Source organism: Lagopus muta, chromosome 2, assembly GCF_023343835.1.
Source record: "Lagopus muta isolate bLagMut1 chromosome 2, bLagMut1 primary, whole genome shotgun sequence".
NCBI classification, from domain to species: domain Eukaryota; kingdom Metazoa; phylum Chordata; class Aves; order Galliformes; family Phasianidae; genus Lagopus; species Lagopus muta.
In genome coordinates, this window is record NC_064434.1 from 82,164,134 (window position 1) to 82,191,371 (window position 27,238).

Below are 27,238 nucleotides of genomic sequence, written 5' to 3' on the forward strand. Positions count from 1 at the left end.
CACTGCTGCCAGTAAGATCTAGAAGCTAAATCCCCTAAGGTCAGTGAAATAAAAAAAAATACACTAAGCACTAGTCTGCATCGTCAGGCATTCAAATATCCATGGAAATTTGATCTGAGTTGTCAAGCCACTGGTATTTCATGGGCTAGAACCTCTCAAATCATACAAAAATGTGTTGCACATCTTTCTCAGTGGATTTTATATCAGATATTACTGAACACATCTGTAAAGGTGGCCATGTGCTTTGTCATGATTTTTTTTTTCCTCTGAGGTGTGAGTTTTAATAATTTGGCCAAATAACCACAGATACTGCTAAATATATGCTAGTTATGTAGTAGGACAGCATTCTGAAGACGCAGTCCAAGGAGCCAGACCATTTACTTTGAATCTTTTACTCACCCTCATGCAAAGTACAGATGCAGTACGGGAACTGAGAGTTAACTACACACCTAAAGTAGCTAGAGATATAAGAACCTTATCAGAAAAAGAAACAGCTGTGCTCTATATCTCCCTCCAATTTATTTAAAATGAATTGATATTTTTTTCCTTCTAGTTTCCAGTCTGAAAGAGAAATGACCCTAATCTAAAATTCGAGCCTGAACTCATTCACCTCTTTTTAAATCCCAGTGTGAAATTAGAGGTTCCTCTGATCAGATTTTTAAACCTACACAAGACCAAGCTCTGAGCCACAAGTGGGAATGAACCTAACACCCAGTTGTCTCCCAGAGTTGCTTTATTCATGTTCAGACCAATAGAAGAGACCAATCAGAGGCAAAAATACTTCAGAGCTCTACTCATAGATGCACAGGAGGTCTGAACATGCAATTTTACTGAAAACTCAAAATAGCCTTATTTTTTCCTAAAAAGTGTTTCATATTAAAAACTGATCCTTTAAAAATATCACTTTCACTGATCTTCTTAATGTTATCAGGTTCATACACATTTCCAAATGTACTAATGTTTTCTCAAAAAGGATCAAATCAGAAGACATTTAAAAGCAAAACCATAGAAATTAAATTGACCAATGGGTATCCTGATTTGGTGGGTAGCAACCCTGCCCAGGGTGGCAGAGGGGTTGGAAATTGATGATCTTTAAGATCCTTTCTAACTTAAGCTATTCTACAATTCTCCCCAAAGTTGCAGCAACTGTGCCTTGTTTTCTATTCAGTACTTCCCACTGCCAACACAAGCAGCTATTCCTGATGAAGCAACCTAATTGTGTTAATTACCACAACCATGTGTATTTCTTAACCAGCTTCAGAGCACGAACAAGAGAAGTTCCTTTGGTAGGAAGTAATTAAAGTGAAATTGAGGTCAAAGACAACCAGCAGAAACAGCATGTTCTGGGTCACTGTTGAGAAAATGGGGTGAAAATACTTGAAAAAGGCCAATAACCATATAATGATTGAGATTCAATCTCATCCCTTCCAGCTATTAACTCCAACTATAACTTGATCTCCTGATCAGGAACAACATTGCTAATTCAAGTCCAAGAATGCATACAATTCCTGTCACATTTTTTGTGTCCTTTAGAGTCTGAAGTCAAAATGAAGATCTGTAATAGAGATTGGAGAGGTTTCATTTTTATACAAAGAAAGTATGAAACATACGTAATTTTAAAAAACCATTTTGAATTCTCCCCCATGCTATTCTTTACCTTCTTCGTGCACAAAACAACTGCATTATTTGCATTGTTTCATAAGGCATTGTCAAAGACACCTTAAAGAAAACGAGGCAATTCTGAAGCAAATATATTACAAATATAATAATTTCTGGAGAAATATAATACTGTGCAGAAGAAGCAGCAGTCTTGGAGGCTTCTAGAGTGTCTGGAAGATAACCTTATGATGCAGTTGGTAAGAGAGTCTACCAAGGGAGGTGCCCTATTAGACCTGCTGTTCACAGAGAAAGACTGGTGGGAGGTGTGGACATCAGAAACTGTCTCAGGCAAAGCAACCATGAAGTGATAGAGTTCTTTATTCTTGGTGACGTCAGGAGGGAGGCCAGCAAAACTGCTACCTTGAATTTCCAGAGGGCCAACTTGGAAGTATTCAGGACACTGGTAGGGAGAGTCCTTTGGGAGTCTGTCCTGAAGGGTAAAAGAGACCAGGAAGGCTGGTCATTCCTCAAGGAGGAATTCTTAGAAGCACAGGAGCTAGCCGTTCCCCTGTGCCATAAGATAAGCCATCTGGGAAGACTGGTGTGGAAGAATGGGAAATTTCTGCTGAGACTCCGAAAGAAAAAAGAATTTACCTGCTTTGAAAGGAGGAATGGGCAACTCAGAGAGAGTACAAAGAAGCTCCTGGGATATGCAGGGAAAAATAATTAGAAAGCCCAGTAGATTTGAAGCCTATGTGCTGTGCCTTCTATAGGTCTTCTAAAGGGGAACTTATTTCAGCTCTATGTCTGCAGAAAATTTAGAGCCCTCTTAGATGATATCCTGGTAAGTAGTCTACACAGAAAGCCCTCATCAAATACAAAGAGCAAGCAGGCTCTGTCCATCTTCTAAATACAGGCTAATATTTCCATATTTCAAATATAAACAGCTCAAAATTGCTAATGTTCATACCCTGAAACTATGGTAAAGCACCAGACATTGCAGAACTGATACAATTCTACAACTGCACCCCCATGCAGAGACTAGTTCTAAAGAGTGCAAAGCAACGTGATAGCATCTATAGAATTACCTGTGTGACCTACTGTAGGGAACCTGCTTTGGCAGGGGGGTTGGACTCGATGATCTCTGGAGGTCCCTTCCAACCCCTACAATTCTGTGATCTACTTAAAACCTACCAGCAGCCCTATAAAGAACGCACTACGTTAGCGAAGGTTCTGTGAAATAACTTTGGTCACTGCTTGGCGACTTCCTGATCTTGTTCATTTTGTAAAGTGAACTGCACAAATATTTGGGAGGGGAAGGATGGGCAGGATAGATCAAATGTAAGCCCTCTGCCTGTGGAGATGATTATAAGGAGGCTAATACATGTGGATTTTGTTTACAGGTATGCTCTTCTCCATCAGTAGAGAGCTGCATCTGTGTTTTAGGTCAGGGTAATATAAAGAAGAGCTAATTCATCTCCCCGTAGAGAATCAGTGCAATGACTGTCTTACTTATCACAGAATCACCCGGGTTGGAAGGGACCCCAAGGATCATGTAGTTCCAACCCCCCTGCCTAGCAGGGCCACCAAACATACACATTCAGATCAGGTTGCCCAGGACTCCGTCCAGCCTGGCCTTAAACACGTCCAAGGACGGGGCATCCACAACCTCCCTGGGCAGCCCGTTCCAGGGCCTAACCACTCTCCTAGTAAAGAACTTCCCCCTAACATCCAACCTAAATCTTCCCTCCTTCAACTTAAAACCATTTCCCCTAGTCCTGCTGTTGTCAGCCCTTTTGAAGAGTTTACTCCCCTCCTGGGTGTAGGTTCCCTTCAGGTATTGATAGGCTGCTATGAGGTCACCCCGCAGCCTTCTCTTCTCCAAGCTGAACAAGCCCAACTCCCTCAGCCTGTCCTCATAGGGGAGGTGCTCCAGCCCCCTGATCATCTTAGTCGCCCTCCTCTGGACCCTTTCCAAAATCTCAATGTCTTTCTTGTACTGAGGGCTCCACACCTGGACACAGTACTCCAGATGGGGCCTCACAAGAGCCGAGTAGAGAGGGACAATCACCTCCCTGTCCCTGCTGGCCACCCCTCTCCTGATGGAGCCCAGGATCCCATTTGCCCGCTTATGCCCACTCTCAATGGCTTAGTGAATCAGTGACCACGTTAGCTGTTTGCAAATGGACATATGTCATGCTTGAAAGGTACATCTCACATGGAATTCACCAACATGAATAGATCTAACCAATTTTATAAAGCAAATTACAATTATTTTCCATTTTGAAACATTTTCCCTCAGGTAAGAAGACAAAACAACAATAACAAAACCAACATGTTACCCCTCCTCTTCTGAGAATGTTTAAAATGCAAAGGACATCATAGTTAAAGCCTGGTTTTCATGACATTTTCTGTGCCTGCAAAGTTTACTGTGATCTAGGGAATACATTTTGTTATACCTTATATTCAATTTTTGTTGTCATTCCCAGTATACCTCTATTACATTGATAGAAAAATGTCCTCTATTTCTCCATTGTCAAACATTGTGCAGCAGATAAAGTGCCTGTTCTGTATGTTGAAATAACTGAGAGTGCTAAAAAGAAAGGTTTTTGTTACTATCAGATTAGCTTCAGGGGAGAGCAAGAAACATATACGCACAAAAATCAACCAAACTTTCCTCTTCCTTAAAAAGAATATGTACTCTTATAAATCACAGCTTAAGCTCTGATTACCTGAATATGGCTTGCACCCCAAGGGAAGGGAACAGGACCACTTTATACCTTATCCCAATGTGCGTTCTGGAGTGTTTGCTAGGATACTTCTCCTAGAGTTCACATTGCATCTTTGCATCAGAATGGGGTCCCTCTTGTGGCCAGTGCAGCATTGCAAGGTGCTGAAGTCCAGAAATGCTGCAGCTGAGACGCAAATTCACAGAAAACTCACTAATAACCCATTTTTCTATCATCAACAAATTAATTGTTAAGAATATATCCAAAACTCCAGGCCAAGTGCACTGTATCCCAGCCAGGAGTAAGGGATTCATAGAATAATAAAATCATAAAGATGGAGAAGACATCCAAGGTCATCTAGTACAACTGTCAACCCATTCCCACCATGCCCACTAACCATGTTCCTCAGTGCCACATCTACACCATTCTTGAACACCTCCAGGGATGTGACCTTGCCACCTTTCTGGGCAGCTCGTTCCAATGCCTCACTGTTCCTTCTGAGAAATAATTTTTCCTAATATCTTAAATGAACCTCTCACCCCCTCACTATTATCTGGGAAAAGAGGCCAACTCCCACCTCACCACAACCTCCTTTCAGGCAATTGTAGACAGCAGTAATGTCTCCTCTAAGTCTGCTCTTCTCCAGACAGAAGAATTCCAGTTTCTTCAGCTACACCCCCATAAGCCTTGTGCCCCAGGCCCCTTACAGCTTCAACACCCTTCTCTGGGCAAGCTCCAGAGGCCTCAGTGTCTTTCTTGTAGTGAGGGACCAAAACTGAACATAGTACTCAAAATGCAGCACCATCAGTGCCAATTACAGTCTGATACAAACCAGGATGCCACTGGCCTCCTTGGCCACCTGGGCACACTGGTGGCTCATGTTCAGCCAGCTGTTAACTAATACTCCAAATTCTTTTCCTCTGCACAGCTTTCCAACAGCTCTGCTCCAAGCCTGTAGGATTGTATGGGATTGCTATGACCAAAGTGCAGGACCTGGCACTTGGTCTGGTGGAACTTCACCTTATTGGCCTCAGTCCAGCTTCTTGTTGAAGCTCAAGGAAGGAACTACTTCTTTCTACACCATTTCTGCAGTGAGTGGGGCTGGCAGGGCTCTGCAATCCTTACTATACCATGCCCACTGGACTCATTGTGGGACTTCATTACGGCAGGACAGAGCACCCACGGTTGGGTGACTATGTCACCGAGCACTAAGGTGCCCCCAGAGCCGGCATATCCATCAGTGAGCCTAAGCTGCACATGGGCCAGTAACAGTCACAAACACAAAAATGACATCCCCACCTGTTATATCTCCTAGACTCATTTAACCCAGAGCTTTTGTGCTGGATTACCCCCTTCCAACCCTCCTCCCTCCCCTTATCCCCTCCCCCACACACGCCCGCACTCTGCAAGAAGTCTGGTAGGACTAGGCTTTCTATTGAAGGGGAAAATGGTGAGACAGAAACCTCATCAAAACATACTGGTAGGACGCAAGCAATGTATTGCACCACAGTCCAAGTACAACATCAAGAAAAGTGCCTGACAATTTCACTTTCAATTCATTTTAGCAGTGAGAAGGCAGCCCAGGATGAGAGATCAAAGCTTTGTAAAATTAGGTTGTGAGACAGTTTGGCTCAAGGCATCTGGGTAGCTTTAAATAGTTGTTTAGGACTAAGATTGCCAATGAAAATGTCCTGAGCTGAATTAAGATCAAGTCCAAGCTGGATCCCAAGAGCAGCCAAACCCATGCCTCCAGATATCCACTTTCCACTATAAAGGAACAAGCAGTGCCAGAGGTGCTTTGCTCTGCATTGTACTCCTTCTGGCCTGAAAAGGCTGGTGTTTTCAGTATGCAGCTAGATGCTTTAAAAAGTAGAGTAAAATAAAATCCAGTAATCCAATTCCTTGCAGAGAAAGCTGGCAATGAAACAGTGACCTCAAACACCTCTGTGAAATTTCCTTAAATTATAAAGTTATGCACTGGTAGCTTAAAAAAAAAAAAAAAAATCAAAACAGGAAATAAACATACAATCTGAATTAAAAAAAAAAAAAAAAAAGTAAAAATAAAAACCAACACAACAAACTTAAGGATAACTAAGAATAAGGAATGGTACATTAAGGATAAAGGAAAGAAATACCTTCGGGAGAGAGAAATTAGCAGATAACTCATCTTTCCATCCAACCCTTTCCTTCCTTTTCTTCCTCATATATCTCGGGCAATTGGTCAATTAAATTAAATCCAGTAGGCAGAAAGAGGACTTTGAAGTATAAATAAGCCACAAATACTACGAAAACCTCACAGAGAAGAATAAGAGCCACTATAATTGTCCTTCATGAGGGCAAGTACTGCAGTGCTGCTACACCAAGAGTCCATGCAGAGCGAAATGTTATGAATGTCCCATCACAGGGAAGATATATTAGCTGGAAGTTGCTACTCTACTGGAGTCAGCCAGTCACCACAGACAGCACTGCCAAATACAAGGACCTGTCATACATGCTACTCAAGGAACAAGCTATTATTTTGCTTTGTGGAATATGCCTGTATATTACAAAAAGCTCCTCAAAAAGAAAAATAAATCTCTGCATTACAAAGATGAACAGATAAGTGGGTGAAAACTGCCTGTTCAAGATGCAGAAATCTAAACAGAATTAGATATTTGACCTCTCTTAATCACCAAAACCCTACTTCATTTTAGGCAATGGTGAGTCAGGTATGCTAAAACTTATACATGAGGCATGAGACTGCTGAAAGATTAAAGCGAATAGAGTATTGTTACAATCAGAAAGGTCAACACAATGGAAAGGTGATACAGGAGTGCATTAGCAAAGGGACTGGCACAAATGGAATGATGTTACAAAGGAAAAGTACTCACCCACCTCCGAGGATCTAGGCTCACAGGGAAAACTCCACAAGAGAGGGATCTCTAACCAGAGACCCTTCCCCAGTGGCAGTCAGCCCTTAAATGAGGTCTAAGAGAAGTGCAGCCAGGTTCCACCCGGTCTGATCACACAGCTGAATTGCCTTCACCTGTGCTCCCAGGGCTGACCGGGTCTTTTCCCCAGGTGCTCAATCCCCAGGTGGTTTAGGCCATGACTCAACAGTCACCATACATGTAAAAAGTACAATTTGATAACTGTAGCAATGAAGTTCTGCAGAAATTAAGCAGTCATGAATGCATAATATATTTTAAACTACAGAAGCCATATTTTCTTTAAAAATTTAACTACAGGTGCTAGGTAAAAGTTCTGAGAAAAACAGTATACCCCATGCGGAGTGATGGTGAAAATGAATGCTTTTCTGTTTCTTCTCAAAAGTCACCATGTTTGCCTAAACATCAATCTTTGCTTCCAAGTATGGAATCCAATGGTCCAAGTAACCATTCTTACCTCAAAAGTGTTTCAGAACCTTGAGAGAGACAAATTCAGCAATGTGCCTATGACTAGTATGCAGGAGGAGTGGGATTTTCCTTGGAGTACCAGCACTGAGATGAATGAATACCCTTTAAAGCATCCTACAGACTACATACTAAAGAAGAAAACAAGATGTCAACATCAGGCCCTACATTTTAACGTCTGTGTTGGATGAGCAAATAGATAAAGCTAATTCCTTCACCAAAGAAAATACTTATGGCCCAAGACATGAATTACTGTGTGTTAATGTAAATGTTTTTGAACTGGAACAATTTTGTGAGCGACTTGCTGATCTTGGAGGGGGCTTAGTTAATACAGAAAGGGCAGCGTTCCTTCTCTTCACAAGCCCTGGATTTACTAAAGCACTTCAGCCACGAGGAGATCTGATGATGGTTTAGAGGATGACATAGAATCAGGTCCCACAGGCAGAGAGGGAGGCCACGGAAGCTCACCTATGGGGCACTCCAGCAGCATGGCATTTCTCACTTCAATGAAGGACTGTCATAAGCTGTAAACTACACAAGCCATGAGGTTTGAAAAACAATCTTCAAGAGTCTTCAATCTCAATTTATGTATTTGTCAATAATCATTAATTGATTGCATTTATAGTTGGTTTCTGATGTCGTTCTGCACCCTTTATATTAGTATCTGACTTTCCCTTATTCTATTTATATGAAAGTTGGATTTTATGCTGCCTGTGTAGCAGTTCATTTAGAGGAACACTAAATCAAATGAAATATTAAAACATAAAACAAGACTTTAAGAGATAAAAATAAAAGCAAGTCAGAGTTTTTTTTTTACCAACTCCAAAAAAGAGGAGAACTGAGCAGGTGTCTGAAACCCATGGGGTCTCTACAAGGGTCTCACATCTACCCAGCTGGTAGGTAGTAGATCAGGTGGTAACGGAAGCAGATGCATTTCCTGTGAAGTTACGTGGGGTTTACTGCCTAAAGATAACAGAGAATTTGGCCATTAGCATTTGTTTAAATGCACTTACATTACTGCATTTCTACCATTCCCACAAGTCTTTTCTTTTGAGATCTTCACATGGGAGTGCCATCAGTTCAAACAGATGTGTAACATACTGCAGGTTTCCTGAGCAATCCATTTAGGGGAAGGAGGGAGTTTTCATCTCAGTGATGCTGCAGTGAAAGAAGTACTAGAAGAAAGATTTCCCTACTCATCAAATGACCCATCAGTTTTACTGAACTAAGTAGCAAAAAATCTTTGAAAGGATTTGTTTGCAGAGGATGGTCAAGATAGTTAACATGCATTCAATGTTAAAACACAGACACACAAAATCTTAATTCCAGCTATTCTAAATAGGTTTCAAATACAAAATCTCATACTTGATGTTCAAAATCTTTTGAGGGGCCTTTTATAACAAAGGGGAGCTTTTAAAAAGTTTTGAAATCATCTTCCTCACTAAATAAATGGTACAGAATAAGGAAAAAGAGTAAAGCTATCAAAATGCAAGCTACATCCTTTCAGGTGGAAGGAGCTTGTACAGGCACATATGGATATTACACTTCTCATCTTCCTTGTATCTTCTGTGCTAATTTTTGCTAAAAAATTGCAAGTAAGAGTTGCTTTCATTTTGTGGGAAGCTCAGATGAAAGTCAAGTGATGAAATTCACATGATGTAGCAATAACTTCAGTACCTAAGAAGTGTATTAAAAGCTTTCAAGAAGCTTGAGTTGGGAAAATGGGACATAAATGTCCAGCAAGAAAATGATGTCAAAAGATGAAACTGGAAAGCAAATCAGCTCACTAGCACAGCAACTTGGATTTTGAAATTAACTCACTGTTGTAGGATTTACAATGGAAAAGAAGGTCTTTGAGTGCACAGACACCTCTATACCCTATTTGTTCCCATTATATATAGCTACAGCAATATCTTCTGCAACAGAAAAGGTCCCTAACTGCACTGTGCCAGGGCTGCTTGTAAGTGACATTCAGGAAAGCAGGAAGGACAGTTGGCTGAGTCACCAGAGAGAGCATTCAGGGAAAGAGCAGGGTCTGTTTCTCTCCAGCATGGCACTCACCTTCTTCATGATGGATTGAACTGCACAAAGCAGACAATCAGAAGTCTGGTAGTGACAATGAAAAATTCACAAAGGATGAAAGGTAAGGAGATTAATAAGCAATGCAATTTTAGAGGAGTCACAGGGCCATCTGGTGAGACTTTGTGTGCACAATAATTAGCAGGAGGAAGTATAAATATTTCTGTCTTTTTTTTTTTCCCTCTCTCCTCCCTGTTACCTTGGCTCTGGTACCACTTTGGGTTTCACACAACACCCACAGTATCAGCTCAATTTACTGCACAGATTGTAAAAGGAAGTAATAAAGCAGGAATTAATTATATAAATGATGCAAATGTATTTCTTTATGCTGTCAAAACCTCTGAAACTGGGACTGGCTAATATAGGTGTTCACTGTGTGCAACTCATCCAACTATATAATAGAAGGTACTTCCACAGGGACAATTAGATGTCACAGTGCTTGGTATTAGAATGAATAACTTCCACGTCTTTTTTTTTTTTTTTTTTTTTTTTACTTCTGTTTTCTTCCCAAAGTATATCTTGAAATTCCAAATTTGGCTCCACAGAAAGGGATTTACAAAAGCCAGTACACCTGTAGAAACCCTGGAGGCCCTGGAGAAACATGGGGGGTAGCTGTCTAATAGCTGAGAGAAGTTTCTAAATTAGGTGACAATCTGCAGCCTTGAAAACTTAATTAGGTAGCTAAGTTCATAAGTAACCTCTTTCAGAAATAGAGCATATGTTCTAACACAGTTTTAAATCACTACATTGTTTTAAAACATCTTCTCAAGAGAAGGAAGCAGTATTCTTTATTGAGTACCCTACTGGACTATATCCATCTATATACATATATGTTGGACTATATATTGGAATATATCCCTATGGATATATTAGAAATTTCTCCAGAATAGCAGAAGCATAAACTTGTATTTCACACTGTCAGAACGACGTGCCAACCACTCAACTACAGACTAATCTGGTAGGAACACTAAATCCTTCCTATTAAATGATTCTACTCATCATTAGAAAATTAACTGCACTGAAATAGAGTAACAGAATGGAACTAAAGTTTAATCAGGTCCCAGAGGAGTCCTAGGATCCTGATCAAGAAACCTGTATGTATATTTTATCTAAAATATGTCTTGCATGAAACACTAAAAAAGAGCTCAAAATTGGGGGTAGTATTGAAATTACCCTTTTTACAACCTGGATGAATGATCACCAGCCCTCCCTCGTTTAAATTCTGATCCTATAAACATGCAAGAGACTATCTTGGTAAGTTGAACATATCTGTGGTCAGCTGGAGAAGAAAGAACACAGTAGATATTTCTATGTGTAACATCTATCCAGTTATTCAGCGCATGCAAGAATAATGAGTTCTAAGTTTATAGTAGAACATTAGAAAAATATGGAAAACGCACATTCTTTTACAAACATCAGACACAGGTTAAAGCATATTATTAACAAAACAAACAAACAAAAAAACAACAAAACAAAACAAAAAAAAACCTTAAAATAATGGGCATTTAAAGATGAACTCTCAGAAATACCAAGTAGGAATTTTGCTCTTGTAGCTGTGAATGTGGTGACTTGAACCACCTCTGCTTTATTTCCCAAAGCAGGGTGAACAGAGAGTCCCAGCAGATGCTGGTCAGATGAAAAAAACAGGACATTTAGCAGTTCACTGGTCTGTAGTTCACTGAAGGATTTACCTTAAAGGCAGAGTTTGGAGTAGGCTAATAGCTGCTTCAGGTTTATTTGGGCTAAAACATGTCAGGAGTTGAAGCCATGGCTTCCTTTCCCATCGCCATTTTACCCCTTCCTCAACCATGCAGAACTATGCAAAGAAATCCCAACACAGCAGAACTATTGACACTCTGGAAAATCTGATGCTATCACAGGAATAGGACACAGAAACTAGAGAGGGTTACATACAAACAATTGGCTCAACCAGGGTTCATGCCGCCTCAGAATGAGCAGTTTGAAACTTGAAAAGCAGTCCATGAGGATGCTCTCAAAAAGTAAAAAATAAAGGGCATTACTTTTATAAACCTACTGCAACAGATTTAATAAATGTTACACATAGCAGCACTGAAGCAATTAACGCCAACTCTATAGTAAACAGGCAGCTGAAAAACAAAACCACACTGGAATAGTCTGAATGGATGAACGAAGCCACATTTCCGCGGGAAACTTGTAGGATTCCTCCATGGCAAGAGGAAAATGGAAAGGCAAAGGCAAAACAAATTGGAACTGGCTCTATATTGTTTGGAGAGTAAGATTAGGTATGAAAATTATCAATTGTGGGGAAGATCTTGTACAAAAAGGAAAAGTGAGATTAAAAAAAATAATATCTGAGATGATGAAAGTTCAGGATGTAGATGGGTACAATATGATCTATCATTTTCCCCATCTTGATTTCCACATAAAAACGCACGGTATTTTTCTTTGATCTCCTCTATTCTATAACAGAGATTAAAAAAAAAAAAATCCAACAAGCAGTTGTAAAGACTAAATGAGAGAAAACAATATGTTGGGTTTTTTTGTTTTTTTTTTCCTGCAAGCTTATTAGTGCCCTGAGAAAACAAATACACATCCTTGTGGAAAACACATTACAAGTTAAAAGACTATGCTAGTTCAAAACAAAGGTACATAATAGAAGTTTTTTAACCAATGGAGTTATGATAGTATTTGAAAATGACCCAGTAAAAAACAATGGAAGTTAGAGTCTATCTCACTTTAAGATGGAGCTCAACAGGTTTCAGAAATCTTGTGACTGTTGCAGCAAAATTATTTTAATTGCCCAGAAATGAGATAGTTTCCCTCCTATGTTTTTCCCTAGCAAGCCTACACCTGGTGTTAAACTAACAGAAGTGTCAGTTGCTTCAAAAGCTGCAGCAGGAAGGCAGGGACATTTGCCACTCGAGGAGTCATTTCTCTCCTGTTTCACATCCGACATCTTTTAGTCACCCCCCTGCCTGCTGTCTTAGTAGAAAGCTGGTGTTGAGTTGCTCAGTGCACCAAACCATTCTCTTCTGCAACAGGGAAGGAATAGGCACATGAGATCTTCAAGCTTATCTCAGTCAGAGTTTGAAGGAAGAAGCAGAACAGAAAAAAAAAAAAGAAAGAAGAAAAAAAGAAAATGGTCCTCCATCACCCTTTCATTTTGTGATTTTGTTCCTCTGTCTGACTGTAAAGCAACATCAGAAAGACAACCTGTTTTCCCAGTGAAGGATTTCCTTTCTAGTGATGCTTTTCATGTTTAAAATTAGGAAACAGAGTATTTTATATTTCAAGAATTAAAGAAAGCAGAATGACTGAGATTTATGGGCCAGTATTTTGCACTCTTGCATCAGTGGTAGTTGTAAAGAAGCCACACAGACTGTGACAAATGGAAATATCTCTAGGGTGCTCATCTGTCAAACGATTTCATTCACATCTCATCTGCTTTCTGAATGAGATATGAAAATGAGTCTGCTGCATTACTTGTGCTGTCAAAGGTAAGGATGGATTCAGTCCCCTTTAAAGTGACAGTGAACTTTCTATATTTTTTTGTCTGAAGAATGAATACATAGGGTTTGACTTTATCTGCAGGGAATTAACCTTATCCCATCTGCAGAGAACAAGGAGATATGCCCAAAAGACTTTCAGATTTAGTCCACTGGACCTAAAGCAAAAACCCATTTAACTTTCAGCTCGTGTCTGCCTTTTTGAAATTTCCTGGCTCAATTCGTTGCGAAAGGTGTCTGAACAACAGTACTGCCTGGGAAAGGCAAGGTCCCAGCACTCCCTGAGCAGTTGTTTTAAGCAGGAATCAGAATTCAGCAGTTTGCACAGAGAGGGACTGCAGATGCCAATGTGCTTGAGGATTGGGAAGAGCAAGGAAACAGCTGTGAGAAAGATCTGCCTATTTCACTTGGGGGAGTGACAACAAAGCCACCACTCTCCAGTCATAAATTGAACTGATGACCTGGAAAAAAGCATTCCATTACCTTGCCCTCTGCCAAATCTTTACTCACTCTTTATTTTTACTTATGTTCTCTAAACGTTGGGCTATCAAAGCTCCTATGAATTTACCATAATCTCCAGAAGAATCTCTAATGCTAAGCTGAAGTAAAGAAGCAGACAATTTTTTTATTTTTTTATTTTTTTTAAATAATTACCACACATCTACCACTGTCTTCTATTTTTATTACCTGGTCTCTCACACATGCTATTCCCATACCTTTCCTCCTTCTACCCAGTATATTTTGTGCATTCAGCCATTGTTCTCCAAACTGGGATGTGCTCAGAACAAGGATCACAGAACAGCTTGGGTTTGAATGAACCTTTAAAGACCATCTAGATCCCAGCTCTTTGCCACGGGCAGGGTTGCATGCCATTTTCACACATAACAAGTATGCAAGAAGTGGTCCCCCTAGCAGTGAATTCACAGTGATAACTTTGTGATGCTGCTTGTTGTGTAGAAACCCAAACTCTGAAGGTTTTCAGAGGTAGCATCAATTCTAATTCATCTGAACATTAACAACTCTGTGAAATGGGGCAGCAGCCAGAGACAAAAGACTGGAGAACACCGCTGAAGTCCTTGAGCTAGAAGAGCCAGAAAATAGTAACTGTATAGTCTGTTGTTGATGAACCAGCTTGAGTCAGAACATGTTCATTAATGAAAGACATTTTCTTAACAATGAACCCTTCGACAATCCTTTCTCCTTCTCCCCTGTTCCCTGCTGTAGCTAACTGTGCTATTGCTTATCAAAGAATGAGATTAGGAGAATGCAGAGAGCATGAGCATTTAGTATTCATCCATGAGACAGTTGTCTGGGTAACAGCCTTTTATTTTTGCTTTATTTTTTTTAAAGCCATTTTTCAGTACCATATAAGGTTATGGACCATAGTTCAGGACTATACTCATCCAGTCTCTACTCACTTGTTGCCACAAATTCAAATGCATTTTTCATCAACTCAAATTTCTATATTCTTGCTCAATGATTAAAAGCAGTCGTGACTATTGTGATTTGTGCAGTACTCAGTGCAGTGAATATGCTTCCCACTATGGCACACTGGATCCTTCACTGAGACAGTCAGAGGAACATCTTTTAAGATCTCAAATCCCTTCAGCAGGAAACACCTGCTGAGAAATTCAGCTCTCAGTCAAAATGGGCGCAGATCTGAGCATCCAAAAGAGCAAAGAATGTGGCACTGGAGAAGCCTTAGTCCTACAGAGAGCATGAGGTTTGAACAGCAGTTTTCTAGGTCATACAGCTGATTTTAGATGTCTAAGTCTTTTTCTTAATATGAATCTATTCTGTTTTTAAAGGTAATGAGGCACTTGTAGCATAAAGCTCATTAGGATTAGCACATGTTGGATGAATGGAAATTGTTTTGAAAAACATTATTTGAGAACACTCATGATTTCACACACTCCTCCCTTTTTTCTAGAATTTCAAATGCCCAGACAAACAGCTTTTACAATATTTCTGAAGGATATACCTCCTCTTCGCAAGTTTTTTTGCAGTAATTTAATAGTAATAACATATAATGACTGCAAAAACAAAACTGATATCACTAGCAAAATTTACATTAAAAAAAAACAACTTTCCTAGGACCTTCTTCTGCATGACTTGCTGGCAAGTAAGTGTACTGAAATGTCCCAATAGAGAACAGACATCCTGAGGATAGTAACAACTCTCATTATCAGCCTGCTTCTTCAAAAAGAAAGAAATCAACAGCACTCCGCTTGGTACCAGTAGCGTCACATTTAAACCTGTTGCCTTCACGACAGGTCTTCTTTTTATTTTTGCACCGTAAGTAAAGAAAGATCACTCAGGTCTCTCAAATCAATTTTCTATTTCTAGTATTTGTGTTCTCTAGGAATGTCTCTGTTCTGCATGCTGGTCCATCATTTGATTACCTGCTGCAGAACTGTGGCAACGATGCATTCATAATGCTCTATAGGTCCAGCCTCAAAGATTACAGTGAGATGAATCCCAGGCAAGCAAGAAGTTAATGAGTAGTATCTGATAATCAGAGGACTCTACCTATCCTAAAATCCTGACTTTGATATAAACCTGAAAATTTTCCTGAAGTCAGTGAAATTACTGTAATTACACTTAGCATCTGATAGGAATTAAGTGAATTTTTAACACACACACACACAGTCACAGAACCACAGGAGTCGGAAGGGACCTCCAGAGACCCTCTAGTCCCACCCTTGCTAAAGCAGTTCCCTACAGTAGATTGAACAGAACACATCCAAGTGGGTTTTGATTATCTCCAGTGAAGGAAACTCCAGAACCTCTCTGGGCAGCCTGTTCCAGTGCTCAGTCACTGTCACTCCTGGTTTTTCTATGGAACTTCCTATTTCAATTTTTGCCTTGTGCCCCTTTTTTTTTTTTTTTGTGGCACAAACTGAAAAGAGTCTGGCCCCATCCACGTGTATGCTGTCATCTACTCTATTGTTTCCACATAAAAATTTAATTCCTTGTAAAACATATCCTTAGGACATTTGAAATGAAACAGTATTAGCTATCTTTACAGGTTTCTGAAATCCCAAACAGCTTTATTTTGTTTAGCTTGCTTTTAAAACTGAGAAAGTTCCCTGCAAGTGGGACAAAAAAATGGAAATAAAGCTCACAATCTTATCAAAGGAAAAAGTCCACAGTTCTTAGGTCAAACTCTTTACTACTGCCAGTGGCAGCTCAGCCCAAGAAAGAATCCTTGGTTTATCCAGCACATACACATAAGGATGTATGTGCTGGATACTCTCTCACTCCTCAAGAGGAGATTCCAGTCACATGATTTTAGTCCTGGAAATTGCAGGGGAAATCTAAGGTAAAAATTTCTAACACTTATAACTTATTTGTAAATATTTTTTCACTGATTACAACGGCAGGGGAACTGTATGCAAGCCAAGTCCTTTAAAAAGATCTTCCCTTTAAAAGAGTTCAGGTTGGCATATTTATTCACAGAACTGTTTTTGCTTAATGTCAGCAACGTAAGTGCAGCAGACATTGATTTAGTATTTCTGTTTTTCCTGTGTAAAGAGATTTTCCTAACAATGAAGCAACTGGGAGTTCTGCTGCAGCTTTGCTACCCCATGGGCAAGAGGAAAGCCACAAGCTCATTTACCAGGATTCTCCAGCACACACACAGAAGTCTTCAGATTGAGGTGGTCCTTCCTAATAAAGGACTTTAAGAAATATTTTATCATGTATTTACATAGTATTTTTACAGACCAGTGACAAACCTTTGCCTAGAGGAACCTGTAGTTTCAAAGACACAGCTATTAATTAAACTGAAACGTCGCATTTGTGTGCCAGTACAAGTCGTCTCTGCAGTAGATCCTTGCATGTTCCCATTATGATTGCACAAAAGAAAAACTCCCTGATGTTCAGAGCACTCAAATTAAAAAAAAAAAAAAGATTAAAATTTCAACATTATTACAGAAAATGAAGAAGTCACAGACCTTTAGATCCTTGGGCTCTGAAATGTTTAATTTAAAGAGCCAGGAAGACTATCTCTACGACAAACTCATATTACTATGTTTATTGCATTCTCTGACTCTATAGTAACTACTTTCCTATAACCGTAGATCTCAAACTACTCATATCACTATGATGATATAATTTGTCATATTTAGCCATGGGGTAAGCATAATTTCATTTATGAATTGCATACTTATTCTCATGCAGTAAATTCTTTCTTTGAAAGACTTGAGTTTTTAAGCAGTATACCTGCAGTTCATGGAAATTCTGAAAAGATGAGCCAAATTGACTGCCTCAAATAATTAAACCTCTTACTTAAAATTTGTTCTGTAAGTGGAAATAATACCTAATTATTATATAATAACTATGCTGGTTTTAGGTATAAAAACCTACAGATTTTGAACAGTAAGCATACAACTTGCAATAACCCTACTCCTGAGGAAGCCTTACCCTGCTTAGATAATTTAAGATTTTATTTAAAAATGTTTAATATTTTACATTTGTTTGTTTGAAAACAAGAATCCTATAACTATGAACTACCTGCAATTAGCTGGGTAACATCAGCCTGTCCAAACGCATGGATTAAAATTACAGAATATCTCAGTCCCTTAAGAGATTTGTTTTTATAATCACTGTTGACAGTGAAGCCCATAGAAAACATTACCATCTCTGTTCCCAATCTTTAGAAACATTCAAACACCAAGGGAGATAACTTTGCCCTATAACATCAAAATGCCAAACTCACCTCCCCGATGGCCCCATCCTCCATTTTTAACTTCAGATACTAAAGTATCTGAATGTGAGTGTATACATGTGATACATGTGTATCTGAATGTGAGTGTATACATGTGAACGTATACACTGTAACAATGTGAGGCCCTTTCCTCACATTGCTACAGTGTATAACATACAACCAATATTTAATAAGGAGAAATTAACATGAGAAGCACCAGCCAAGTTTCAATCCAGCATGAAGATACACATTGGATTTGAAGTGATGAGCCTAAATCTCATTTTTTCCAATGATCACGTGAATGAAAGTCTCAACTGTTCTCTTTTACTAATCTTCACCTAACACAGCAATTATGGAACACCCCAGTGGGTTTTTTTTTTTAGGAAAGAAACTGCAACACAGGTCAATTCCAGGCTAAACAAAACTAAAAAGCTGATACATTTTTCTATATAAGCCCAAATAATTTGTTGACTTTTTATGTAATGACACATTAAACACAGCATTGCACTGCACTGGATGAACATATCTAATTCAGAACATTGACAGAAAAGCATTTAAAAGACTCTACTGTAAATAATATTTGGCAAGGTATGCCAGATGACTTAGAAAGCAAATGCTGTCATTAAGGCTGTGACTTGATTTTTTTTCACGTTATTAATATTAATGAGGAACAACAGTCTGAAGCTTCGTTAAAGGAAGAGTTCAACAAATAGGAAGCTTTTTTTTCCAAAGAAATAACAGATTCAGGTTCTCACTTGTATTAACATGGATGAGGCTTAGCTCTTACAGTTAAGGTCAAATGAACACGTAGCTTCAATCGAGTATGTGATTTCTAAAGATAAATGCCTGCATTCAGAAAGGAAATCCAGCCACTAAGCTGTTAGTGGTACTTTGGTTGGAACCAGAACTTGCCAGAACGGCTCCTATCTTATGTATCATTTAATTTTAATATAAATATATTTTATATATGACTATGAATATAACAATATTTTGTTCCATGAATACTTAAAGACTCTATTTAGGCTGATGCACTATTCCTGCACTGAAATTTGTACAATGACAGCACCACTATTTCAAGAGGGTACAATCTAAATTGTAAATAGCTACACTAAACAGAAAAAAATAGGACATACAAACACACAACTGAGAATGGAGGCAGAGGAAGATATCAGCAATGTTCACAGTCTACATTATTAACAAAGAATATTATTCCTACTGTTGAAGTACCACCTGTGAGGAGTGAGGGGAAAAAATTGTAAGCTATTAGCCAGAAGGAAAAGCTGATAATTATCAGATAGGCATAAAATCACACAGTCCCACAGTTGTGTAAGAAATGTTTTATCTGGTCACAGGAAACTCAGAGTTGGATTGTTTACTTTCTGTTTAGCTGAGGGTGAATTAATTTCCATACTGATGTAGCTGGCTTGGGATATTTAAAATAGTATGTATAACACAAATTTACTCTTTCAGCTCAGACTCTGGACAAGATTCCTGAAGAAATTTGTCTGCGGAGAGAAATCATGTTCTGAAGAGATAGACATTTGAGCAGATAACCCCTTCACCTCAATCAGTGACGATCACTCCTACTGGAAATGTAATTGAAAAATCCCTCAATTTGACCATTAGTACATTTCTACTTCCAAATCAAACTGTATCTACCATGGTAAGGCAGCACACAGTTTCTAGGCAAATAACACATAGGTGATAAACAGTTATCCATTGCTTGTTTCCATCATGTCTCCACCTGCACATATTAAATTCAATATTGGAATGAATCAGTATTTATTTACAGCTACTTAAGCTTATATACTATAATTTAAATCTGCTTTTATTAGTTACATACAGAATAGCAACTACAAAATTTCAGTTTCATGAGCAAGCCTACTGATTTACAGGAACATACAGTAAGTTTCAGTTGGTTTTAATCCAATCCTTAACAACACCTAAAAGTAATTTTACTTGACTGTAGAAGTGCCACTTCAGGAACAGTTCTTCAGCAAGATTCAGCTGTTCTTATCCCATTGATCACCAAAATCGAATTTCTCCAGATTTTCTGCATAGGGGAGGTTCAAGATTTCAAATGCAGATTTCAAATGGACTAAAGTACCTCACTCCTAGAGCACTGCAGGAGAACAGGAGGACTGAGGTGGAATATTAATTCACTCAGAGACCGTTCTGGACCTCACTCAAATTTGCTACTTCCATAGAGTTTGAGTCTCCTGCTGGGCACCTATCATTCATAACAGTGTTCTGGTTCTACTTTTTACAGCTCCTGGACAAAACTCAGTTGCTTGGATGTGGGACCAGTTCACAACAAGCATCCAATTGCCCAGACCAGTAAAAGCCTTTCCACATTCACCTGGAAAATCATGGGTGCTCTTCATTACAGCATTACTGGATGTTACAAATGTACAAAAGTAACCACATAAAAATATGAAAGCCTATTAAGAGTTGAGTTGAATCAACTTTTGATCTGCAATATGCCAGTAATGCTTCATGACCTGAGAAATTTTTCTATTGTACAAGATTATACTGCAGTCTTACACGACCTTTCGTTATCAGGGAGGCTTTTTTTTTTTTATTATTCTTTGGGCCTCCTGTGCATGTGCAAAGACACAAGGAACAGGACAAGGAACAAAAGAAAAATAAAACTGCAGTTATGGGGTCTATAAATATACTTACAATGGAGATGCCAGATAATATTGCATGTGAACTACAACACATTAATCAGTTTTGTGCTGCAGGTTCAAATCTTTCTTCAGAGAAATCCATTGCAGCTAAAAGCCAATATTTATGACATAAAAGAAGTGTGGTGTGTTAATTACCTACAGGAGCTATTTCTTAAACAGCTGTAGTGCACATCTCCTCCATACTGCCTGCTCATACCTTCCAACAAGTTAAGCACACAGAGGAGTGTCAGTGGAAATAAAAACATAGGTACAGAATCTCAACAGGTGTAAATTTATACCACTCCTTTCAAACCAAAGAAAAATTTGAGCTTATTTTGATGAAAAGTACTAATGAAATATAGAACAACACTGAACTCTTCAGAGTTTGGAGCATGCTTTTAAAAACCTCAGTCATTGTTCTGCTGATTGCTGTTCTGCCTGAATAGATTTTCCCTTTGGCCTCAGATGCAAAGCCAAGGGAAGAAATGAGACGGATTGCCTTCCCATCTGAGAGTTACAAAAAAGGTATTGAAACAGGCCACTATGTAAATAAGGAAATGAGCTGCAGCTTTTTTTTCCTAATGAAGGCATAAGAAAGACTTGGATGAATGCAGACCTGACAGGGAATGTAAGTCTACTGCACCTCAGACAGAGTCTGTTGAAAAACTGAAGAACATCCAGATGGGGTTAGCTCCCTGACAGTATGGAAGTGCTTTTCACATTGGAAAGGAAAATAACAGAAGAGACAAAGAACACAGAAGACTATTCTTCAAGAGATTGTTCTATTAACACATTATAACAAAAGAGGGGAAAAAAAAGAGCAAAATAAATGCCATGAGACTTTCTTCTGGGTTACATGGAGTGCCTCCCTAACAATTCACAGCATGCATCATCATCAGCCACGTAGCACTCCCTCACTATTTCTTTGTCCTATGGTATTCTCCAACTATTAAAAAAAACCACTCCTTATGGAGTGTCTAGTCCAAAGGAAAAGTCTGAGTCTTAATTAAAAGCACAAATTCTGGGCAAAAGAAATTCAGACCTGTCCTGAGTATAATTCCTGTACTGAAAGATTTGATTCAATTTCTTGAAATACAAAAACATTCAGGGTCTGTGTTAACAGAAGAGCACTGAAAACTTGTTTTAAACTTGCTACCTTGCTATTTTCTCAGTTTTTCCCCACTTATTCAATTGTGGAAATGGACCAGTTATTTTTCATATTTTCCCTGTTGTTTCTGATTCTGTAGATGTATATCTCAGTCATATTTTGTGACTTAGAGCATCTTTTTACAACCTGAATAACACCATGCAGTATAAAACGTGGGAATGCCACAAACCTACATCACAGAATAACAGTGTATTCTGTTTGGTTCTGTTTTCTTCCCAATTACTCCCAACTTCCTAGATGCTTTTTCAACATCTTGATTATTATGATGTTTTGTATAAATATCTGAAAAAGTTAATATTTCTTAATTTTTAGTTATACAGACTTACCTTCATCCTCAAGCTACTCATGCACATTTTCAAATATTAACACTAAACTCAGCCTGATGATTCCTTACTCACTTATTCATATCAGTCTATTTTTATTGCAGCTCTTTTCATCCATTTTTTTTATTTAAAAAAAAATCTGATGAAGCCTTTTACATCAGCAGATGCTATGATATTACTCCCTAGTTTTGTGGAGACAGCTTATGGATTTGTTGAGCAGCTCTGGTCCCAGCAGGCATTCCAATAGAAAGCACTGTAAGCTTCTCTCAATTGAAAAACTTGACCATCATTTAGTTCACAGAACGCATACCCAACCAGATCACCCACATCTTCAACTCATTCCAAGTACTCAAATATACAGTGATAAGACATGGCCTCCATATACAAGATATACAGCAACTTCTTTTCCAATATATCATATTCATCCACACAAGCACTGCTAGAATAGCAGTTACAACCTGTACATAAGGCAAATAAACATCTATCTAGATCAGCCCAACAGCACTTTTAAAAAAAGTATATGATTTTTTACTTGTCCCATGCTCAGATAAAGAAACAAATTTAAATGATGAACTATATATGCCCACTAGTAGCTCAGTTATCATGACCCTGAATAGGGTATAAATGAAAAGGACTGAACAGCGAATAATGTTAAGCAGATATACCCATAGCTCTTTCCTGCTATAATTTTACACTGACCTTAGCCTTCATTTACTGCCATTAAATTATCTTAGAGTAAAGCACTTTTTCTCTCATTGGAGATAATCACAACCCTGAGCTTAGTGGGCTTCAAGTCTGTCCAATACCAGACATATTTATGCTTTTTATTTGTTCATAGCAGCAATAGCAAGCACTTCACTGTGATTTTGAGCTCTGTCATTGGCTCTATGTATTATTTGAACTTTCTATTTAAAAGAAGGTAACAGGTGGGAAGTTTGTTTGAGACTCAAAGCCAATAGCACTTGCTTGCTCATACTGGCAAGAAAAGAGATTTTGAAAAAAACTGAAAAGACTGAAAATGAAAACTGGAAATTTAGTTGGGGACAACTTCTCACAGCACTTTGCTTCAGAAGTCACATCTCCGAGTCCAGTAAATTGAGGTTTCCATACATTTCAAAGGTAGGTATGATGAGTAGGCCACCGTTTCCCACAGAACATGAATGAGATTTGGTACCCTATTTCCCTTCACACTTTTAAAATATTGTGTCAAATTTCTGTGAATGAAAAGAGAAATTACATAAGGCCTTGATGTGGCGGTTTCACCCTGGTGTGAGCTAAACTCTACCACAATCTCTCTCCCTCCTCAAAAGAGGGAGGGAGAAGAAGATACAATGAAAAAGAGCTCAAGAATTGAGCTGAGGGTGGGTAGATCACTAATTACTGCTCGTCCTTAACAGATCCTGTGCACATGAACGCAGATCTTCTTAAATTGATCCAACTTGGGTCCATACCACAGGGCCTACTCTTTGAGATCAGCCTGCTCCTTCAGGGACTCTCCAAGGGCTACAACCTCTTTCAAGCCCCATCCACCATTGTGCTGCAGGTTCCTCCATGGGCTGCACATGGAAACCTGCTGCATACAATGCCTATGGGATATAGGGGCACACAGCCTTCTCAACCGTGAGCCTCTCCTGGGCTGCAAAGATTCTTTTCCAGGCCAGAAGCTCCTCCTGCATTGACTTCAGTGCTTGCAGTGCTGTTTCTCTTACATTTCTTACTCCTCTCTCCTAAGCCTTGTTAGGTAAGCCCAATACACTTCATGCACCTCTTTTATAGAGGTGATATTCAATGAAAGTATCCTGATCTATATCTCTCACCTAAAGACTCAGAAACCTCTTCAGTTTTCTGAAAAAATGAATGGTTTGCCCACACATTCTATTCATTGTATAGTCATTTCTATTACATAGTGCTGCAATAGTTCTAACATAATAGTATCTTGTCTGTTCCAAAAAGTAAATCTTCCTATTCATTTTCATGGAAACTAAAACTGATACGAACAGCACAATAACACTATTTGGTACAGCAAATTCTCAGCTACAAACCGATTTTTTGAAACAGCTATCACCATTAGCTATACATTTTCACCAGCTATGAACAAGTCTGCATCCCAAACTTCTCTTTCAAATTGCTGCCACCACTGCCGAAAAACACAACCCACCACCTCACTATGCTCATACCCACTGTTTGGTCACCATAAACCTTCAGCATGCATCAATGAATGCCAATGGATGTGATTATTTCAGCATGGACAAATTCAATTCCACACTCCCTGCTTCAGGTGGGGATGGTAAGGGCTCTGAGGCAACCTCGTGTCAAAGTGTTCCCCAGAGTTTTCCTGCTGACAGAAGAAAATGGGAACTTAAAAGCTGTGTTCTCACAGCTCTAATGATATAGAAATTTTGTATTCTATTTTGATATCTAGAAATTTGATAGTTCAGTGTCCCTCACCTTTGCAGTAGATAAACAGGAAAAAAGTAGTAGTAGAATTCGTGGGTTGAGATGAAACTGTTTATTAAAATATAGAAAAAGGAAAAGGATAATTACGACAAACAAGTATGTGAATGTATAGAACGAGTTATACACATGCAATCGCTCAGCATCCCCTAAACAATGCCCAATTAGCCCCCAAGCAGCTAAAGAGAGCTATGAACTCCCAATCCCTTCAAAACTCCTTCTGCATGATGCCAAGGTATGGAATAACCCTTTGCCTAGTCCAAGTCAGTTGTCCTAATTCTATTCTCTTCTAGCAACTTAGGCCATTTGCTGAGACTAGCCTTGGCTCTATACCACACTGCTTTGCAGTAACTAGAAACATGGGCATGTTATCCACATTGTTTCTCTTAGAGCCCAAGCATAACATCATGCCAGACACCGTGAAGGAAAAAATCCCATCCAAGCTGAAACTAAGACATCAAGGAAATAATTCTCGGATCTGTAACAAAGCCGCCATATTTAGCTTCATTTTGATCCAACCCCTTTGCTAACTTGTGAAATATGCATTGCTTTTGTAGCTCTCCCTTCCTATTCATCAAGATAAAAACACAAATGTCAGTGTACACTTGTGAGTATCAAGAAGATGCTGGATAAAGGCAATGCAGCATCCTTCAGCCCAATTGAAAGTAACTGCAGAACAAAAGAGAGATGTGAGAATTTAACTTACAACATCAGGACTTAACATGCTCTCTCCCTATGCATCTCTGAAACACTATATTCTTCGGAGAAGTTCTACTCGTACTGACCACTTCATTTCTCACGTCATTCAGGTTATCAACTGCTTATCTTTTATACTTGTTTTTTCCACAATGCCATGGCATAACCATCTCACGTTTGGCTCGAGGTCTGCAACTGATCAGACCTCTTTCCACAAAGCTACTCCCTTAGCCAGCATGCCTTTTTCACTCTACCTGATTTCAAGAAATCTTCTGAGATATACGTTTTTGTTAAAGCCCATTACCTATCAGGTAAATGGACTTTACAGGACTTTCAGTCTAGTGTTTTCCTAACTCCTTTTCAGCAGGAGAGTTTACTAGTTCTACATACTTTGACAAGAGGTCACAGTTCTTGGTCTGCCTCCAGCACTCTTCAGCCTTGGTTCCTTTCTTTAACAGCATTAATCATCCTATATATTTGCCAGCATAGTGTCAACCAGTGTAGTGTCAAACCCTTTAGCTTCCCCCATCACCCAGGTTTCCTAATAATCATCACAATCCCCTGCAGGGAGGAAGGGAAGGAAGTTCACTGGCTGCCACCTCACTCCAGTGCTGGTAACTCTGGGAGAGAGTTTGCTAATAGCATGCAGCTGCACACATCTGTCCTCACCTTCCTACCTGTGAGGGTGTCCTGTCACATCCCTCCCTGCATGTTGTCTGATTTGCTGACAGAGCCATGACACAGAGTGCCTGATAAAGTCTTGCTGTCTCCTTGCCTGCAGAGGGATTAGTTCTGGCTGGTGGACCATCAGCTGCCAGGTGCTGTCATTAGTGGTACAAAACCCCTCCAGGCTCCCAGACCCTTCCTGCTCCTCACAAGGCCTCCAGTAGCTTCACTTAATCAGCTTAAATAACATTGCAAACTGCAAAGGGCTGGACTGAATTGAAAATTGACTAAGAATATTTTAACAGAGCTATCAAGATAAAGAGCTACTAGTTTGCAAAGGATAAGCCCTATGCTACTGCTTGGCTCCATCTCACTATTTTACAGCTCAGCAGGAAGTCTATTGAAACTCCACATAGAAGGCAATGCAGTCACACTCATTTTGTGAGTGAGCATATACCAAATCTGACCTATAATATGCATATTTTATAGTATTAAAGTTAACAAAAGCCATCTCCTCTCATAAGGTGCTCACTTCAGTTTTGTAACTCAGACAGAATTCCTAGAAAAGACTGTAGGCTAGTAAGCTCTTCATGCTTCCTTCCTTCTCCCTGGTTCAGTACTTAAGATGGCAGAAAAGAGGTACATGATGAGTTGCTACAAACTGTAATAGTTGCAGTTCTGAAGCATATCATATGGCAAAGCATGATTTTGTGAGGCAACACACTATTGATAGGAAAAGTTCCATGAATGCTCTGACAGATATTTGCTGTGTAGAATAAAAGCACTCCAGTATAAGACTAGTAAACCAGATTAGAAAAGATTAAAGCATGCTGTTATGACTGCTTCTAGCAGATAGTTCCATTCTTCAGAAGAAGGAGTGCGATTGTGCTGCCAGGACTAAGTCAACATCTATACTTTACAACTAATAAGTCTGAAGAACATTCCATTCCAACTTCCTGCAGTATGTCATGGCTGGGGACAGCCTGGACAGGAAGAGTGCTTGGACACTTCTGTGCAACCTACTGAAGGGAACAGGCTTTGATAGGGGGCTTGGACTCTATGATTCCCAGGTCCTTTCCAAATCCTATGGTTCTGTCATTTTAGACTGATGCGTCTCTGGCAACTGACAAAACACATGACAAAAATTATATACTATTGTTAAAGGATCCAGCTTGACAGCATTCACAGCTAGTTTAAGCAACTTGACTCAGAACAAACAAATTCGTTCACACGTCTGACAATCAAGTCTATCTCTTTAGTACTAAGT

The 27,238-nt window shown here is 39.2% G+C and overlaps 1 protein-coding gene across 18 annotated transcripts in view; it reads right to left on the reverse strand.

The window, feature by feature from the left end:
• Window positions 1-27,238, reverse strand: part of LRFN2 (leucine rich repeat and fibronectin type III domain containing 2) — a 231,247-nt gene that overhangs the window by 160,196 nt on the left and 43,813 nt on the right. For 10 of the 18 annotated variants that reach the window (XR_007375084.1, XR_007375082.1, XR_007375081.1 and 7 more), the window contains exon 1: window positions 7,199-7,249. The exons of 5 other annotated variants lie outside the window; for them this stretch is intronic. The gene's annotated coding sequence lies outside the window, so the exon portion shown is untranslated. Of the gene's footprint in view, window positions 1-7,198; window positions 7,277-27,238 lie in introns of those variants that run through there. 3 more of the 18 variants (XM_048936002.1, XM_048936006.1, XM_048936010.1) reach the window with 3 other exon arrangements.